This window comes from Anas platyrhynchos, chromosome 12, assembly GCF_047663525.1.
Source record: "Anas platyrhynchos isolate ZD024472 breed Pekin duck chromosome 12, IASCAAS_PekinDuck_T2T, whole genome shotgun sequence".
NCBI lineage: Eukaryota > Metazoa > Chordata > Aves > Anseriformes > Anatidae > Anas > Anas platyrhynchos.
Window position 1 is genome coordinate 15,968,352 of NC_092598.1, and position 12,875 is coordinate 15,981,226.

Consider the following 12,875-nt stretch of genomic DNA (forward strand, 5'->3'; position numbering starts at 1 on the left):
AGCTTAGTACATTAATGTGCTTTACTGAATTTTCTAGTGTTTTTGTTGTTGTTGTTGTTGTTGTTGTTTTTGTTTGTTTGTTTTTTGGTGGAATCAATATCATCTCATTTTTAAAAGACAAATTATAATATTTGAGTAAATACAATACTTATTCTAACAGATTATAAAACATACATGTATATAACAGCAAATGGATTTTGTTTTAAGTATTTTACTGTATTTTTTTATTATTATTTTTAGTTCATACCCGGTGGACTGTTCATCAGAAGGCTCGCATCATGGAAAATGTATCTGTGATATCTTTCATGTAAGTCAGTAATAGAGGGATTAAGTGTTTTTTACCAAGCCTCAGTTATTCTGAGCATGTCAGCTCTTGATGCCTCTGTTGAAGTTTACTTGCATAGTTACAGTAAGGCACAAAATTTGTAGGAATCAGCTCAGAATAATACGGAACCTTCCAAAATTGCTCTGTTTGAAAAATGTCCAAATAGGTATTCAAGTCAGTATTACAACATTAATCAGAAATGCTTTCTACATTATGCAGCGTACTTCATGTGACAAGAATATTTCCTTTCAGATACAGTTCTTTTTCAAAGACTGAAAATCTTCAACTTGGTACTTGATGGCAGAAGAGTGTTAACCAAAGTAGGGTATAAAGATGTTGCTTGTTCACATTCAAATTTAAAATAATAATAATTAAAAAAAAAAAAAAAATGGAGTGAAGGAAAGAGAACTATTTATCACGTCTTACCCGGTCAAACAATTTAAACTTGTAAGCCCACATTTATTCATGATCTTAATACCATTGGAGCACAGGTGATTTTATTCCTGCTGCTTTTTTTCCATGGGTGTGCTGTCAAAGCTTCCCAGCCACCTTGGTTAATCCACTCCATGTGCCAAAAGTAATTATCCTGAGTTCTGTGCCGACTGCAACGATGTGAAACTTTGGAATCCGGGCACCTATGATGTCATCAGGGAGCCATTAATGTAAGAGCAGCTTCTGTAGAGGCCTGAAGGTCCGTGTCAATTCATCACATGCCCAAATACCTCTGCATGAAAGGTATCGATTTAATCATTCTGACAGCAGGCCTGTCAGAAATGTAATTGTCCACTGAAAGTACAAGTGTGTAAATGGACATCCCAGTAAAAGGCAGCAATCTTTCAAGGTAACATTTTACATTATTCAGATCATTCCCGCTTGTTTTCTCCCTCCTCTTGCCCCCAGCCCAAGCCTGTTATTGATATAAAGGTTGAAGCTCAGGCAGCTTAACTGTTATGTGGAATGACCTTTACTTTTAATATTAATATATTATTGTAAAGTCTATGAGACTCATAAATGCAATTTTAGAATTCATATGAAATGCCATGTGCTGAACCTATTGCAACTTTTCCTCTAGTCCTGTGGCAGGTTGCAAACTATGTGAATTAATATGCATCATATTCTTTCTCCTTTATTTACTTAGAGAGGTTTGCCGAGCAACTTTATCAAGAGTAACATTATCAAGAGCTTTCCTGCAAGCTTCTTTATCATATTCACATCCGTGTCTGCTCGACACTTGTCACTGTCAATCAAATCGCAATAATACGCAGATGATTTGCTCATTTGGTTTAATAAAATCTCTCTGCTTATTTGCACTGCAGTCATTATGCCACATAATTGCTCTGCCGCTGAGGTGAAAGGCAGCCAGTTGCCTGGGGGATAAGAAGAGACTATTGCTATATGAAGGATTTGTTTCTTTGCCTCTGTCTCTCCCTAGTCACTCATATCCCTAAAATTAATATTGTATTTGAATCCAGTCCTGCTATTCTTATGCAGGCTAACATTGTTATTACTTATTATTTGGATGTGAAGTCATTTATTTTTAGTTTTGATGTCCAAGCTGTCAAGCTAAATTTCATTGTGTACTGCCACATACAATTTTTAACTGCCATTTAAACTAGATTCAAAACCCAAATTATGAAGAGAACATGTTCAAAGGAATGGGCTGACAGGAAGTATAGCTACAATTTTTATTTCCCAGGAAATCAAAGTATAGATCTTGTTATTGTTCTGTGGTGGAAATCTGTGCAGTTTTCATACTTCATAATCTTTTTTGTATTGGCTGGACACTGTGATTCAGAAGCAGAAAAAAGGCGGCTATTTATGCATATGAGCAGCCCTTAGGGTGCAAAACAAAGGCATCCGCTTCTAGAAATGACATAGCACAGAACTAGCTCAACTTACTGTTGTAAATTCCTGAATGATTTGTACTCCATTTTCCTATAGATTCTGCTGTGATGGATGGTGGGAGTAAAAATGAGGGATCTGTGTGTGTAACGTAAGCCTTAGCTCCTTCACTGCACAGTTAATATAGCAGTACCTGCCATGCGATGATAGTAATGAGCCCACATTTTGGGGGTGATTCCATCTCAGTGGTCTAATCATGAGGAGCCTGAAGTACTTGTAGCTTGGAATGTATTTCAAACACCAAGTACCTGATGGTTTGTTTTAAAGAAAGTGAAAAACCAAGCTAAAACTGCCTATAAGAGAACACATCAGTGTTCAGCTTGCCTCTTTTAATTCAGTCCTGCGTGGAGCCCTGTCGGTGTGTCAGAGGAAGTGCTGATATTTTAAGGCACTTGAACCTGAGGACATCTTTTCTCTTTGTATAAATTTGATCTAACAGTTCTCAGATACACAAAGAGATGGTGATTTGTAGCAATACTAACATGGGAATTTCTTTCTTTCGCTGTGTTTCTTTCGCTGCTCAAACTCAGAAAGCCCACATTAAAACAGAGGAGCCCATGAATTCGGAGAAGTCCACAAAAGGACCATTAAGTCACCTCCAGACTTTGTGGTAGGCTGTTCCACTTCATCCAGTTGATGTTAAAGTGAACCCAGTAGCTAAACAAAATAAATCTCCTCTAAGATACTCTAATAAATCTACATCTAAGAAGGGATGTAAAACCAACTCCTTCTGGTAGTTAGATTAAGTGGTTAATCACTCTCACTATTAAAATATTTACTTAATATCTCTTTGAAATTGGTTCTTGTTACGGCTTTCGGCACTAGACTAAAAAGATGTTTATCTGCCAGCATTTTCTCTCTATTATTTTCCCTGGTAACTGAGTTCTCTCCAAGTTTTTTTTTGTTTGTTTGTTTTTTTTTTTTGTTTGTTTGTTTTTTTTTCTTCAAAATTGATGAGGAATTTCACCAGCTTTTTATGCATACATGGCTCTTTGCCTGTCTTTTTTTTTTTAATACAAGTAATGACATCAGATACCTGGGCGGTGTTTGGTATAGCATTAATACTTACTTTGGGGGGCATGGAGGCATAGCAGTTGTAATGGGCAGCTGATTCTGAGCTTTTTTTTTTAATTTTGTGTTTGGAGATACAAGGTAGGACTGTGTTTCCATTTTTTCTTTGGTATAGCATTTGGTATTTAGCTTGTGTTTTGTTTGAATGACCATACCTAGGAAGCAGCTGGGATCACCCTTTGACTAGGTGTCTCAGTCATTATTTACTACCGTGGAATGAATCAAAAATTATATTATCTAAGTACGCTGTGGCTTGTAACTTTAATTTCCTAGGGAAAACTGCATTAGGTCTGTTAGCAGCGCTCCCCTGGAGTCTGTTGTTATGGCATAAAGCATTCTAAATCTGACCCTGTGCAAAAGACATCAACTGATCTATGCGTGGCAGGGTGGAAGAGATACCCAGACATGAGCACAGGTGTCAGAAGCACGCTCCAGCGAGATGCCACAGTGTTATTTGGCCAGGCTGTTACTGCTTCAGGAATAATCTTGGATACTCCTATTCTACGTTACCCAGAGCAGTGTGTGATGGTGTGCTCCCCTCACCCCACAACCTGGCCTTTCACCCAAAACCCTGGTCAAGTGATAACCACCAGTGGCAATTGTGATAGATGTGTGTGGTCCTGGTGGCTGCAACGGGCTCAGTGTGCTTTCAGGAGAGATGGCTAACACACAATGAGGTCATAGAATCATAGAATCATAGAATCATAGAATATGCTGAGTTGGAAGGGACCCTTAAGGATCATCAAGTCCAACTCTTGACACCGCACAGGTCTACCCAAAAGTTCAGACCATGTGACTAAGCGCACAGTCCAATCTCTGCTTAAATTCAGTCAGGCTCGGTGCAGTGACCACTTCCCTGGGGAGCCTGTTCCAGTGTGCAACCACTCTCTCTGTGAAGAACTTCCTCCTGATGTCAAGCCTAAACTTCCCCTGTCTCAGCTTAACCCCGTTCCCGCGGGTCCTGTCGCTGGTGTTAATGGAGAAAAGGTCTCCTGCCTCTCGACACCCCCTTACGAGGAAGTTGTAGACTGCGATGAGGTCTCCCCTCAGCCTCCTCTTCTCCAGGCTGAACAGGCCCAGTGCCCTCAGCCGTTCCTCGTACGTCTTCCCCTACAGGCCTTTCACCATCTTCGTAGCCCTCCTCTGGACACTCTCCAACAGTTTCATGTCCTTTTTATACTGTGGTGCCCAGAACTGCACACAGTACTCGAGGTGAGGCCGCACCAGCGCAGAGTAGAGTGGGACATAGGGTGTTCAAGGAGTTTAGAATGCAAGGGGTTACATTCCCAAACTCGTGGCTCAGTGGGAGGATCTCCTGAATGACTGAATTTAACCCTCTATCCTGTAAATATTTAACCCTCTATCTTGTAAATAACTGCACGTACCTTGCCACCAAATCTGAAGTCACTGTCTTATTTACAATCAAACTTTGTTAAATCACTATATCAGGTAACATATTGCTGCTTCTCTCTTGCAAATGAAGTACATCACTTCCTTGCCCTGTGACGCTGTATAGATTTGTTCTAACTCGCATTGTCCTTCCTGAATAACAAAATGTTCATCAAAGGAGATTGGTAAGGGCATATCAATTTCCTTCAGGTAGTTTTAGATGGAGATAGCGAGTTGGAAAAGGAAATTAATCCTCTCTCTCTCAAATCTGAGACTTCTAAACATCTTTTCACTTCTCTGCATGGCTGCTACAGTTTACATGGCAATTTTTCTGTAGAATGCTGTTTCTCCTCCTGTCCTTTTTCATAACTTACCTTTGCTTTCAGCTTTTTGTTCTAAGCCAAAAAGCTGTTTACTACACAAGGGTGATCAGGCACTGGAGCAGGTTGCCCGAAAGGCTGTGGAGACTCCATCCTTGGAGATAATCAAAACCCAGCTGGATGCGGTCCTGAGCAATCTGCTTCAGCTGATCCTTTTCTCAGCAGGGTGGTGGAGTAGACAATCTCAAGAGCTCCCTTCCCACCTGATCCTTTCTGTGATTCTGTAATCCAAGGATGCAGAAGTGCTGTATGACTGTAATCTTAATCTGCATTACCAGTGGGAAAGAGTTTTGTTTGGCTTGCTTGTTGTTTGTTTGTTGTTCACAAAATATGGATCTATTTAGGTAATTTTAGGCCTGACTGATTCTATGCTATTTTAGTCAACAGGAGCAGACTGAAATATTTTCATCTAGTAAACACTAAGTTTTAAACCAGATTTCCAGAGAGGATGATCACAGAAAATTTGAATGCCAACCCCCTAAGTATGCTTGGAAAAAAAAGTATTTTTACTTCAGATTAATCACAAGTACCACTAAGAGAGGAAGGATGGAGGGTTTCATTTTCCTATCTTTATGGTGGTTTTGATCCTTTCTAATCTCTGATATTAAGATGATTTCAATTCTAAATGTGCTTATTTTGTCATGGTGGCTGATTTGGCTCTAGGAGATGCAATGAGCACTTGGAAGAATTATTAACTATTGTGTGAGCAATGGTTTGCTCACACAGAAGTGCAGCTGTTGTGTTACTATTGTTTTAGTGTTGGCTCACTTTCTCCTTTTTTATATTGTCTAGATATTATTATTGTGTTCCTATATAGTTTCCTGGTTGATAAGCTAGGGGGGACAAAACAAATCTTGTAAAAGTGTTTGTGCATTATATGCTTCTAAGAAAAAAATCATTCTGTAGTGACAGAAACTTGTGCCCAGTCATGAGCACCAGAAAAGACACAGCTTGACAAACTGTAATTCTGGCATATTTTACAGGCAGAATTACATACAGATACGACATATACTATATATTTCTGTTTTGTATATATATACAAATAGAAAAAGTCATTAATAAATAGACTAGCATTAAAATCTCATATTGCCTAATAATTTCTAACAAAATATTCAGCACAGATTTTAAACCAGATGCCAGTTCAACATCCTTTTTTTTTTTTCTGACTCACAAAGCCCTTTGAAGTTGTGTTAAAGATAAAAACAGGAACCAAAAAAAAAAAAATATTTTTAATGCTAATATATGTTTAATACCAGTTTACTGATACTCATAAATAAAATCATTGCCAAACGTTTTACATTTTGGTTTAAAGATTGAGATATAACTGTTTTAAAGCAAAAAAAAAAAACCCTTGCAAATAGATCAGACTAAAATACTAAGGCAGTACTATAGTCAGTTCTAATTTCACGTTCCTTTTTAAGAGCATGATTATACAATTTATGATGGGAAGTAGCAACAGCCTTTAAAAGCAACTGTTGCCTATATTTATTTTTTTTTTGTAGAGGTATCTTAGTTCCAGACAAATCGTTTTTAGAAGTTGATAGGCTTTTCAAACATACATATAGAACATGTAAACATATAGAAAATGAAAATAATATCAGTTTATCTCAAAATACAGTGCTCAGATTTGTGTGCAGCTGCCATGATGACCTAGCTAGGGTATTGCTCTGTTTTGGTTGGTAGGTTGGTTGGCTGCTTTTGTAGACAAAGACTTGTTCAAACACCTACATGCAAACACATACAGACAGATGTGCTCCTAAATTTATAGCAAATGGGGAGAATCTTTCTAGCCCAAATACCCAGAGCACCTGTCTGTGTTCAAAACTTTAGTGGGCAGGACTTTTAAAGGCCTTGAAAGAGAAAGTTTATTTGTAATTACACAGTTTGAAATGAAATAATGAAAATTAATTCAATTGTGATGGTAGCTCTTTGCTTGGCTGTTGAACGCTTGGCTACTTAACATTTTTCAGCAGTATGCCTTGCTATAAATTGGAACTAATATATAAAATAACACAGACACCGCTTCATCAGGGAACATTCTATCAGGGATTTTCATAAGAGAGACAGATCTAATATTATACCCCACTATTAATTAACATTAGATTTACTATCTGGAAGAAGGTGTTTAAAATTCTGCAAAATGAGACATAATTATCTTCATATAGTCTCTTTTTCATAATCTTCATTTTCCAAAGGTATTAAGGGACCTTATATTAGCAAAGTGGAAATTATTAAGGATAATTAAGATGAAAGTTTTATTTGATAGAGGAATTCTCATGATGTTTGGACATGCATGCTCAGTTTAAATCTAATCTCAATTCACACTTACATTTTTTTAGAATGAAATTTATAATAAAGAGAAATCACAAACAGCCAAACTATGTTTCAAAACTGCAGAGGCACAACTTGTTCACTTAAAAGAGAAGAAAAATTAGATTTCCCAACATTTTGTGCTTCTGGTAACTGTCAAAGAGATAGAAGATAGGACTGAATTAATTGAGAATCACTGTACCTTTGGGAAATAGAAATAACCGAATGGGAGGTAGAAACTTCAACTAATCTACAAAAAAAGGGTTGCAGATGGCATAGAAAAAAATACAAAAGTTCAGATAAAAAAATAAAGCCAATGAAACAGATGCGGATGGAGATGTTCCGTTGAGGATTTCCTGGGCAACTTAAGTTCTTATTCAGAGATGAAGCATCTAAACTGAAGTTGTATTGAACTTAATAGGAAGTTTTTCAATACTTTTAATTGGTCTGTAATGTCCTTTAAACATAAATTTGTGACTAGTCACAGTTAGTTGTGACGAGTCAGAACTGGGCAAGCAGACTGAAGTTTCTGTACCTTGGTTGTGAGGCTGTTAGTCTTTGATTTCCTTTCATGTAAATGTTCAGACCAATTCCTAGTCTAGCTTTAGAAAGTGCTAAATGCAGTAAATGTTGTCTGTATATACTGTCTGTGGTATTTCTGCTTACTTTAAGCCATAAATATGAATACAGATAGTTAAAGACAAACAGCAACAAACAAATGAGGAGTGAGAGGGGCGTTTCTGAGTTTTCATTCAGTCGTTTCCATATACAAGCATAGCGTCTGTGCCCTGAGCTACGAGCTCTGAGCAGATAGTGCCGGATGTTGCTTTTATCTGGAGAGGAGAGAAGCAATCTTTCTTACAAATCTTTTATTTACTGAGTCTTTTGAATCTTTTGAATACTGAGGTGCCCAACCTCCTGTAGCAGTCTGCATGACAGGGCTGTTAGTGACCAAGACTGGCTCATGAAAAGGTGAGGTGAGCCCTACCGATGACAGTGCTGCTAAATGGCATTGTATTTAATTAAGCGTGTCTCTTTCTGCATGAAGGTTTTCTAGGTGTCATGTTCATATCCTGCCTTTTCTTACTCCTTTTGAAGCAAGGAGCCCAGTACTGTTTTGTATGGCTGAAATGTTTTTCTAGCTGAAGGGAAAGATGGGTGTAAACTTTCAAATTCTCAGATTTGAGCTGTGAGGTTGAATTGGTCTGTTGTGATAGATGCTCTTTCTTCATGTAGTGGACGTTCAGCGTTATCATAGAATATCCTGAGCTGGAAGGGACCCACAAGTTTCATGGAATCCAACTCCTGGCTCCACACAGGACCACCCAAAAATCAGACCCTACATCTGAGTGCGTTTTCCATACGCTTCTTGAACTCCAGAAAGCTCGGCACCATGACCACTGCCCTGGGGAGCCTGTTCCAATTATTTGGCTAAATATTAGAGCTTGCCGATTTTTAATGATGTGCTCTGGACAAAAGAGCCACAAACCATCTCGATTTAGACTTGGATTAGTTGGGCTACACAGACACAATCTTGGGTAACTGTTCATAGCTGTTTCTCATTGAATGTGATAGCTTCCTTTGCATATTCACCTCACAGCCTTTACTCTTTATATTCACTTCTTTGATCAGCTATACACTAAATTCTTTAATATGCAGCTTTTTTAAATAACCAACCACTTACATACCTGCTTAATATGTCACTTTACTAGGAAAGTAATAAGAAGATGAAAGGAGAGAAGTGACTTTTGTGTAAAAATCTGGCTCCAGGTGTGAGTGGAGAAAAAAATGGTCCTACTTTATTATGTCTTATCATCTCTGAAATTATGTAGGTATTTTTCAGTCAACAAATTAATTTTCAGCTGGAAAATCACAGTTATGAATTGGTTTTGGTCTGCTTTTCACTCATCATATCGTATCGTTAAAGCAGAAACTGGAGTTCATAATGATATTGTGGAACTGCTGATCAAAGGTTGTTTACGTGGGCTGTGTTCACTGATTTGCCACGGTTGTCTCATACAGATGCGCTCTAATGACTATTCTCTGCAAAACTGATTTTTCAAAAAGATTCTTTAATCTGATTACTCTGTAATCCTTAGTTATTCCTGAGAGTGAGTTTACATGCATATTTGCTTGGAAGTATGTTTTACATGATTATGAATCAAAATAATCCATGAAAGGAAGGTATTTAAAACAAACGAAACCCTTATCGGTAAGGAAATAGTAATTACAGCTGTAAGTCTAATTAACACCTTATTCAAAACCATCAAAAATGGTTGGAAAAATCTAAAATGAGGAATTTCAATTTATCAGTAGACAAATTTAGGTATGAATGTCCATGATGAGACATACTGAAGAAGGCATAGTTTGAAGGCTGCGGTGTGATCCTCAGTTGGTCATTGTTAGCTTCTGCTGTTCAGGAACAGCCAAGCTCTCACGTAGCTGAATATATCAGCAGCCATGCAAATCTAAAAGTGCTGGGATATTATATACATATGTACTTTTATATGAAGTGAATCTAGCAAGATGAAAGGCTTCCTATAGGGAATAAATATATTTAATATTTCTGATCCTCTGTTAAAGAAGTGAGTTTGTAGTTGAAGTTTTACGGTGTTGCTGACAGAGCAGAGACCCCAAGAACTACATAACAGATTTTGATGTTGCAGTCTGGGTTGTTTCTTCTTATCTCTTCCCCAAGGAAAATAAATATACTGTTGTTCTGGTTTCAGCTGGGATGGAGTTGATTTTCTTCCTAGTGGCTGGTATGGTGCTGCCTTTTGGATTTAGGATGAGAATAATCCTTGTTATTTCCCCTTCCTTTTCTGTCCTGTTAGACAGTCTTTATCTCAACCTTATGAAAAGATATGAAAATAAGAAGGATGGTTTTGATGACATGTGCCAGGAATAAGGTTAGTGAAGAGGCAAGGCATGAATGGGCACTGTATCATTAGATGATGCTGTGGGGTTTCTGATGCTTCTGAACACTGGATCCCAGCACTGACCCACCTTAGAGGCAGAAGAGCTGAATTGACCAGAGAAATACCACATGAAGTGTAAGCTAGGAGCAGGTTGTATTTGACTTGTTTCCAATCTTGTCCCTAAGAGCCTTTACTTCTAATTAGTCTTTACTAATTTGATGTTTCCTTTGTTGTACTATGTTACCAGGCTTGTGTTGCACTAAAATAAATCTAAGTGGAACTGAGAGAAATGCTTTGAAATCTGCATGGAGCAGTATGCCAAAGCAGCTCAAGAGACCCCAAACCCAGGGCATGTTACGAGAATTATGGGTCTGGACAGCATTTTCTGTCAAGCTATGAAGCCCTGTATGGGAACTACCATTCTGGGTAATAAGTTTTGGGAAGGCATTCACAAACCAAATAACTTTCTGCAAGCTGGTCTAGTGGAAGGTGTCCTGGCCCATGGCAAGGGAGTTGAAACTAGGAGATCCTTACAGATCCCTTCCAATCCAGACCATTCCGTGGTTCTGTGAGGTACCTGTCATTACCTAGCACGAAGGGCTGAGCCGTTCAATAGCTCTAGCCTTACCTGCACATATCGGTTCCAGTTTACCTAGATCTTGTTTGTGCTATTGCCCTTCAGAATGATGAGAGAACTGTGGCATGATGTGTTCCTCCCCATAGAAAACCACCACCGTGCATTGTGAAATAAGCTCTTACCCACTGACTTCTTTGTAAATGCCTTTAAAATGAAAATACCTGTTTTAAAGTATTCTTGTATGTTTACCATCATATTTTAGGAGCCTGATAGTTTCTCCTAACTCCTTGACTGTTTTCATTTGTAATTATATTGTTCCATAAAGTGATGATAGTGTTTCTTGTAGTATCTAAATCACAAAGGAATTAATTACATTTGAAAAGACGTTCAATGCTTTGAGTTTTTAACAGTGACTATAATTCTGCTTGTTAGCTTTGAAAAAAAGAAAATACGTTATTTCACCTTTTGTTTTGGAGGGGGAAATAAGTGATGTTAATACTGATAGTTATCAAGTAAGGTGATGTTTCGTGTAACTATATATGGTATTTTTTCAAAATTCTTTTGTCAGTGTCCCCATAGAACTCCTGGGAATGGCAGTGGGAGAGGAGCATGCATATTTATCTGCAGCTGGCAGCAAAAGCCCTGATCACTTCTTGTCATACAGCATATTCATGCTTCCAGTCTGAAGTATTTTCATCCTTCAGCTGTCTATGGATCACCTTACGCGACTACAGCAGCTGCAGAACACCACCTAGTGGTGCTACGCACTCCCTCCAGCTAATTAAATACATGGAACTTCCTTCGTGTCTCTTCCATTCAGTTTATTTCTAAAAACTGCAGCCACCACAAGGGGAAATTCTGGCCCGGTCAGAACTATCAGGGTCTTTGCACGCTGGACAATTAAACATAATGGTGAATATGCCTGACAGGATGCAGCCATCGTGGCCCCCCTTCAGCAGCAGAGCTACAGGTAGGTGCTTGGCAATTTTAGGTTTGGGGTTATGAGGATGTGTGCTTTTGGGGTATGATTCTATGTATGTGGAAAAAACACCTTTTTCCTATGCTAGCCTGAAGACATTGTTTTAAATTAAATTCCTTCCTGCATTTAGCCTTCTGGGTGAAACAGGTATGCAAGTATGCCTAGAAAAAAATGGATTTAAATATGAATGTATAATAATTTGGTTCTCTGTATTTTACAGCTTCTCTCTTCAGTCTCCTGAAAGATTTAAAATTGAAGCTGATGAATTTCAAATGAGTCCATCTCTTATATTTGTCATTTTCCAAGACATTCTTGGCGTGCTTACACAGTAATGAACCTGTAATGCTATTTCAAGCTGATCCAACAAACCCTCAAGATTGTGCACTTTGGACCTAACAAATGTTTATATGTTTTCTTCAACAGATAATGAGATATGGAAATGGAAAAAAAAAAAAACAAACTGTTTTCTGAGATGATTTTTTCCTAACTTTGGATATAAAGTAAAAAGGAATAGGACTTTTATTAAACTTATTTTCAACAGGCACTAATCCCTAGAAAAAGAAACTTTTTTTTCTAAGGTAAGAAAGATACGAATAGCACTTTAGGCTAGTCAGTTAAAATACCAACATACATGTAGTATGAAAATAGTGGAATCCTGGAATAGTGGAAAAGAAGGGAATCCTGTCCCCAGTGTAAATTTTGAGGCTCGTTTATTTTAGCTCATCTCGCAGGACCAATTCAGTCTGCTTAAGTTTATTTGAGGTATTTGATACCCCGCGCACTGTTATTTAGCGCTGTTCTGGTGTTAGTGCCATAGCCGTGCCTCTGTTATGTATTCACATAGTTTGCTGGAGGCGTCAAGCTCCAGAAAATGTGTTTGGGTGAGTGTTTCAGAAGCGCAGCAGGGGATCACTTTCTTCAGGTGCCTGTGAGGGGCCGGCCCCGCTCCCCTCCCGCCCCCGGCCGCCATTTTGGGGCCTGCACAGCCCCTCAGGCAGGGCCGCCCCCGCCGCCCCAGCCCGCC

General features: G+C 38.5%; 1 long non-coding RNA gene across 2 annotated transcripts; it reads left to right on the forward strand.

The window, feature by feature from the left end:
• The first annotated feature begins 949 nt into the window (after positions 1-949).
• Positions 950-12,764, forward strand: LOC106016217 (uncharacterized). 2 transcript variants are annotated; one of them, XR_011812239.1, is made up of 3 exons: positions 950-1,166; positions 11,441-11,842; positions 12,072-12,764. It is a non-coding gene; the product is annotated as an uncharacterized lncRNA (long non-coding RNA). The 2 variants fall into 2 exon arrangements; XR_005268805.2 differs by lacking the exon at positions 950-1,166 and adding an exon at positions 5,254-5,411.
• Positions 12,765-12,875: the final 111 nt, after the last annotated feature.